Source organism: Poecilia formosa, unplaced genomic scaffold (assembly GCF_000485575.1).
Source record: "Poecilia formosa unplaced genomic scaffold, Poecilia_formosa-5.1.2 Scaffold330, whole genome shotgun sequence".
In the NCBI taxonomy this organism is placed as follows: Eukaryota; Metazoa; Chordata; class Actinopteri; order Cyprinodontiformes; family Poeciliidae; genus Poecilia; species Poecilia formosa.
The window spans coordinates 697,875-705,928 of NW_006800269.1; positions in this window are offsets into that span (position 1 = coordinate 697,875).

The following is an 8,054-nucleotide window of genomic DNA, read 5'->3' on the forward strand; positions in this document are numbered from 1 at the left end:
CATGCAACAAAAAAGAGATGCAAACAAAAAATGCTGAAAACAGAAGTGATCCAGACCACTAGAGGGAGTCGAACAAAGAACAGCTGTGTCCGAAGTCAGGTTTTGCATCATTGGGTCTTCGAGGACCGGAAGAGAGAAGCTGTAGCTTCCAGCTAGCTGCTTAGCCTCTACCGTGGCGTTATGTTGCTTAGCAACCGTGACAACATGAATCACATAGCGGCGAAGGAAAAAAAACGGACTGGAAGTATGTTTTTTTTCTCCTGATTTCTCTATTACTTTTCACCTTTTGTAATAAAGGCTGTTGCACATTAAAAAAATATTAGTCGGATTCTAAAATGTTCAAACACGTATAGCACATTTACACAAGGAATGTAAGCACAGTATCCCTTTTCAAATACTCTCCAAATCTCAGGTAAGACAATACAGTTTAATCAAACTGTATTGGCTTAACTTTAATCAGTCAAACCGATTTGCTCAGGAATATATTAATTATTTGAGTGAACCAAAATATTACAACTAGATGTTACCTGACTTAACTGTAATTTGGGAAAGCCCAAATGAGTCAGGTGTTCTCCCGTGGTATACTAAACCTGGACCAGCTGGCAGCAGGCGAGGGGACCTGGGTGTGTTAATACAGCGGGAGCAGACATCTCCGAAAACGTCGGAGCAATATTGCAATTAGGTGATGCACTGATGAACCGAGCAGAAATGTGAGATTTATACATCTACATTCTCGCCTACAAACATTGTTTAAATCACGTTGTGTCACGGTTGCTAAACGCCGAGGTGGAGGCTAGGCAGCTAGCTGAAAACTACAGCTTCTCTCTGCAATGCTCTCTGCCTTCGCAGGACCCCTCTTCCGTAGACCGGGTCGTTTCTCAAGCCCATGACAGCTTGAAAGGATGCAGACCCTGAATTCGGACACAAAGCTCTAGTGGTCTGAAACACTTATTTTTATATATTTTTTGCATGTCTTTTTTGTTTGCGTCTTTTCTTTGTTCTATTTGTTTTTCTCGTGTTTGCTGCGCGTTTGCACCTGTCGGCCACCGTAGTATTTTAACGATTCTGTATTTTAGTTCTGTTGGGCTCCATATGGTTGTGTATTTGTTATAAGTTCCCAGATAGCACAGAATGATTGAAACAACATTGAATCAATGTCAGCCAGAAACATTGAATCAACGTTGAACGCTGACATTGAAACAACATTGAAAGTGGTCAGTTACTTGTATGTTGAATCAACGTTAGGGTTTCAACCATAACTGACATTATATCAGTGTTGATTCAACCATCATCTGTATGCCAACTTACATGCATATTTGTGTGGATATTGCATTGAATCAGTTAGGATTCAACGTTGATTCAACCTTCATCTGAACGTGGATCTGCATGCAGATATATGTTGATTCCTCATTGAATAGGTTAGGAATCAATTTTGATTCAACCTTCATCTGAACGTGAATACCAGGGAATACCAGGTGCTGTAAGCCTTTTTGTGCAGCAGAGGGTGCTGCTGCTCCCTTTCAGCTACTCGTCCCTCAATGTTTTGCCCCCACATAGAAGCACTGCAAAGCCGACATGCATTTTGTTTGTCAGGCCAAACAAAAAGCAAGCGCCAGCTGGCTGCTCTGCTGTACAAAATGCTGGAGCTGACGCTGCTTTGCGGCTTACGGCCACACTACCTTGGTCACCCCCGCTCTGCGTCAGCCAGTTGTTTGTTTGCACAGCGGTAGGAGTACCATTTTTGCAGCTCTGTTTTTTCGTTCTTTTTTGGATTTTGGGACCTTTTGGGGGGGTTTTTTATTTTGTGGAATTACCTCCCCACAGTTTTCTACTGTTGGGGAGGGGTTTTCTCTTTTTTGTAATGGAGTTTTCAAAGGACAAGCGGACTGATCCCTCGGTTTTGGACAATTTGGAAAGGAACACGGAAATGAGCTTCGAACAAGTGAAAATGACTGGAGTATTTGAAAAAGAAAACACGGTACAAATTGAAGTTGTGGGAGTAGAGAAGATTTCAGTGCTAGACCTGATGAAAAACATACGCTTTCTGTGTGGAGGTTTATTAGCATGTCGATTATTATCAGACAGGAAATTTGAAATTATATTAAGCAACGAAAAAGCAAAAAAAGAGACTTTTGGACGGTTTCAAGATTGGATCATCCACAATACACGCTAAAGAACTTATAAATGATGAACTGGTGGTTTCCTTCTTGACGTTACCTGCCTACATCACGGATGAGGAAATTTTAAGCAAGCTACATACTTGGGGAGTTAAAGCGGTGTCAGAAATCAAGCGTCGGGTGTGTCCGGGAACCAAGATCGCCGATGGAACATGGTTTGTAAAAGTTAAATTTACTGAAACTGTACAGTCTCTGCCTTATTCTGCCAGATTTAACACAGCTCTTGGTCCGGAATATTTCAGAGTAATCCACGATAGACAGGTTAAAGTTTGTAGGATATGTTTACAACCAGGCCACATTGTCAGGGACTGTCCTGATTTTTGCTGCCACTCCTGCGGAGTCCAGGGGGCTTGTAGCTCCAAAGTGACAACACTGGCACGGCTTTCTTTTTGACAGGCTCTTTTAATAAATGCCGTGAAAACTATAAAAAACAAAACACAAAGCTTAGACATAGACACATTTACAGACAGGTGACACATGCTTTAACAAAATTACCTCGTGGCCGCCTGCCACTTCGGAGGTTGGTCTTCAACAGATTAAAACTTCGTAGACCGCTCTAAATCAAAATATTAAGTCATTAAAACACCAAAACCAATAAATTTACAAAATAACACAAACATAACTGCAAAATACCATAACAACACAAGACACAAGACTGCTACATGCGCTCACCTCCAAGTTTCGCTCCTTCTCTGTTAATCCAAATCTCACAGAACAAATCACATATACAAATCTCGCGATAACTTTCAACAACATAGTTCTGACACGAAATAAAATAATAATTTACACAAATCTCAAGACGTGATTCAACAACTTAAATACATAACAGTTAGAAATACATTTTTTAATAACAAAACATTTTAGTGACACTTACAGGGCTTATGCAAGAGAATGCTCGGGAAAAAAACGGGAAAAGAAATGTCAAATCTGCCAAAATCAAATAGATAAATGCATTTGCAACTTAAGTGAATCTGATGATCAAGACCAGGGTCTGACAGCGGACTTTGAGGAAGCCCACGCAAAGCGGAGGGGGAAGTGGAAGAGAATGAGCAGGTGGAGGGAGGCGAGGAAGAGCTGAGTGAGTGCATGCCAAGTGCTGAGCGGTCTGTGGCCAGAGCGCCGGACACAGAGGTGTCCGGCGCGCTGGCCATGGGCGAAGCATCCAAAGACGGCAAAAACACGGTCGAGGAGGAGCGGGGAGAAATCGCTGCGCCTCTTCCCCCTGTGGCCGAAGAAAACTCGCAACTTCTATCGCCGGCTCATCTGCCGTCTTTCCAAACCCCGCTGAGAGCTTGGCCGCGGACGCTCAAAATAGTGGACAATAGAGTCGGACCCTGATCTTGATCTTACAAAAATAATACAAACGAGGAAAAGACTGGCAAGCCTAGCAACAAAACCCAAAAGAAAAGCCAAAAAATGACTATAGCAACATTTTTCCACTTATCACTAATGCTCCTTCTCTCGCTTAATGCCCGTGGGCTCCGCAGGGAAGAAAAGGTGAACGCAGTCATTTTTCAATCGCATTTCGATATACTCTGTCTACAAGAAACAAAGTGGGATATTTCAAAAGAAAAAGAGATGTCACAGAAATGGAAAGGGAAAATGTTTTCATCTACATCAAGTACTCAAGCGGGTGGGGTGGCTATTTTTATGAGGGAGGGTCTATTTAACAATTGTCATTTAATTCATAAAGATCAGCAGGGCAAATTTATCATAATAGATTTCTTTTACAATAATAAATCATGTAGGTTAATTAATATTCACGCACCAAACATAGATACACATAGGAAAAGGTTCTTTATTGGTTTAAGACAATAGATAGTCACGAATTGTATCATAATAGGAGACTTTAATATAACACTCACAAAATCTGACATTTCAAATAACTGCACATTTTCTGAGGATTATAGTAGGAACACACTTTTTGACATCATTACACAAAATAGTTTGGTAGATATTTGGAGACTTTTTCACCCAGGTAAAAAACAATTTACCAGAAAACAGGTCATTTTAGGAAAACTGAAACAACCACGACTTGACTTGTGCCTGATTTCGTCTTCTCTTGTCCCCGAGGTGTCGTCCTGTCTCATCCGGGACAACGCCTGGAGTGACCACTCCTTCCTGCAGGTTGAGATGGGAAGAGGCATCAGAAATGGGGGTCTCTGGTGTCTGAATGCTGCTCTTCTTCGGAATGAGGCTTACAGAGGTGAGATCGGCGTCCTGCTGCAGACCCTGAGTGGGAAAATGGATCATACCGACAACCTGCTAGAGTGGTGGGATCAGGTTAAACAAAAAATAAAAAATGTTTCAATAAGATATAGTAGGCAGAAAAAACGGAGGGAACTCCATAATGAATCCATTTTAAGAAGAAAATTAAATAGTGAATTAGACAATTTAGAAAATGACCAAAGCAGGGACATAACAGATTATTTAATTATAAAAAAAACAACTAGATCAAATAGAAATAAATAAATGTAAAGGAGCCATTATTCGCAGCAAAGCAAAATATCCAACAGGAGAAAAATCCACAGCTTTTTTTCTGGCTCAGGAGAAACGTAAACAAACTAACGCAACAATAAATGAACTACTAAATGAGAAAGGAGAGAAGGTGTCACAGGCATTTTGGAAACCGTTCAGAATTTTTATTCACAACTTTTCATAAGCGAAAACATTTCAACCAATAAAATAAATCAGGTTGTCTGTGTGATTGATTCCTCACTCTCTCAGGAAGATAGTCTCTGTTGTGATGCTCCATTGACAGAGAGAGAAATTCATCATGCCATCAACTCATTGAACAATAACAAAAGCCCAGGACATGATGGCATAACTTCTGAATTTTATAAACAGTTCAAAGAGCCAATAAGTAAAATATTATTGCGGGTTTTCTCTGTCATGGAGCAGACAGGGTGCACGCCCAAGACCTTCGCCCAAGGAATCATAACAATCCTTTACAAAAATAAAGGAGACAGAAATAACTTAGAAAACTACAGACCCATCAGTTTATTGAATACAGACTACAAAATATATTCCAAAATATTAGCAAACAGGTTAAAATCAGTAATAGGCACTTTAATCAGTCCATCGCAAGCTTATGGTATTCCTCAAAGAAACATTTCAGATACAGTGCGATCAATAAATCATACTATCCAGTCCATGGTCAGTTCTCAGGACATATTTCTTAATGTAGATTTCAGTAAAGCATTTGATAGGGTAGAACACAACTTTTTATGGGCAGCTTTAAATAAATTTGGATTTGGTCAATCATTCATCAGTAAGCTACAGTTATTATATTCAAAAGCAGAAAGTAAAGTCAAATGCAATGGTCATTTCACAGATTTTTTCCAACTACATAGGTCAGTCAGACAGGGGTGTCCTCTGTCCTCCCTGCTCTACAGCCTGGTGGCCGAGCCCCTCGCCATCCTGATCAAACAAGACAAAAACATTCAAGGAATAAACTCACCACAGGGCAATGACAGTAAAATATTTCAGTTTGCAGACGACACTTCAATAACAGTAAAAGATTAAAACAGTTTAGAATTGGTTATCAAACATCTACATACTTACGGTTCAGCCTCAGGAGCAAAAATTAACACAACCAAATCTGAGATCATGTATTGTGGCAGGGCGGCTCAGACGCAGGGAAGGTGGGGGTTTAGGGAGGTGGAGGACACAGTTAAGGTCCTGGGCGTGTACCTTGGTAAGCAGCGAGAAGCGGCGAGAGACGGGACCTGGAAAAACACCATAAACAAAGTGCAAAAACAGCTCAATCTCTGGAATCAAAGAAAATTAACCATCAAAGGAAAAGTAGTTATAATAAACAGTCTAATCATTTCTAAAATCATTTATCCACTCAGTGTTTATGATCTCCCAAAACAAGTACTCAGCAAATTTAACAGTCAAATTTCAGTTTTCATCTGGAAAAGCAGAAACAATCTAGTCAGCCATAAAACAATGATCGCTCCGTCTAAAGAGGGAGGACTCAAACTAGTAGACATTCAATCAAAAAAACAAGCAATAAGAATAAGGCTCATCACCAGGTTCTTAACTTCTCCTATCAAGCACATCTGGCATGACTATTTTCTATCCTGTTTCAACTCATTTGGTACGAAAAACATTTTTAATCTGTGTTCAATTTCTGATCTAAAACAAATACAATCTGACGAATTATTCACAGAATGTCTCGAAGCCTGGAACAAAATTAGGTTTAAACTAGTCACACATGTCAAGTACAGGTCTCGTCTCTCGCTGCCAATTTTCAATAACCCTGAGGTGCTTTGCGAGGGCAGGATGCTAGATCTCCCATCCTGGAGGAGAGCAGGTATTCACACCTTTGGGCAGATTCTGAATGATCGAGGATCAGTGGATATTAATAAAATATTAAATCATTTCAGATCCTCTAAAATGCCCTATAAAAGGAATGTTATTGTTAAACATGCTAAAAAGATCCAGGCCGCTTTGCCTTTCTACTGCTCCTCGATCATTGGCAGGAGAGGACGACATCAGGAGGTGCAGGATGACGCCCCAACTTTCCTCCTATCAATAGGTGATCAGAAAACAAATATCAATTCAGTTACAACAAAAAAATGGTATCGCCTATTGGTTGCACGGATCAGCACAGAACCCACAGCTCACAAACAATGGGCTAAAATATTTCCCAGCATATCAGTTTATAACATTTGGTCAAATATACAGTTCAAATTTAATCATCAACAAGCCAACAACACGGATTTTCTATTAAGGCACAGAAGGATTTTTACGGGCGTCATCCTGCACCAGATAAACAAGGAGAAGTATGGCAGAGACTGTACATTTGTCTTTCAGACCCCGAGACATTATAGCACCTGTTCCTTCGCTGTGCCGGCTGCACCCTCTTCTGGAACAGGATCCATCACATCACCAACATCTCATCAATAGATGACAACAACTGGGGCTCAATCAGACTCTTGGGCTTTACATCTTCTTTTGGACACTTAACAAGGACAAAATTCAATCTCTGCAACATTATTTTATCCCTGGCCAGGCACACCATCCACACTTCAAGAAATCATCAGTTGTACGAAAATAAGAAGGTGGATCGTTGGAAGTTTTTTTCAGGACTATTGCAAAATCATTTCAAGACAATCTACAGCATCAATAAAGAGCTTTGTGAAGATATGTTTGGACCTCTTCTAAAATGTGCATATTATCAAGAATACACTTTTTGAACCTTTATTGCTTAGTATAATTAATAATGTTTTCTTGTTTATTTTATTTGCGCATAAATTGAAGTATGTTTTGTTTAAATTTAAAAAAATAAAAACAAAAAAAGTATTGTAAACTATTGCACTTCAATACAAGTTCATTGTTTTAATTTGAAGGAATTAAGTTCGCCTATGTATATGATTGATTTTTCTTTTCCACATTAATGTTTGCATTCAGTTTTACTTTTTGTAATTGTTATTTCTCATATTTCTTGTTGTTCACTGTAAATAATTGCACTTAAATTTCTTTTACTTTTTCACATTAGTATTTATAATTGTTTTATTTTTAGTTATTGAGAATTTACACTACCTTGAGAACGCCCGATCTCGTCTGATCTCAGAAGCTAAGCAGGGTCGGGCCTGGTTAGTCCTTGGATGGGATACCGCCTGGGAATACCAGGTGCTGTAAGCCTTTTTGTGCAGCAGAGGGTGCTGCTGCTGCTCCTTTTGGGCTACACGTCATACATTTAGTTTGTCAGGCCCAACAAAAAGCAAGCGTCAGCTAGCTGCTCTGCTGTACAAAATGCTGGAGCTGACGCTGCTTTTCGGCTTACGGTCACACTACCTTGAGAACGCCAGATCTCGTCTGATCTCGGAAGCTAAGCAGGGTCGGGCCTGGTTAGTACTTGGATGGGAG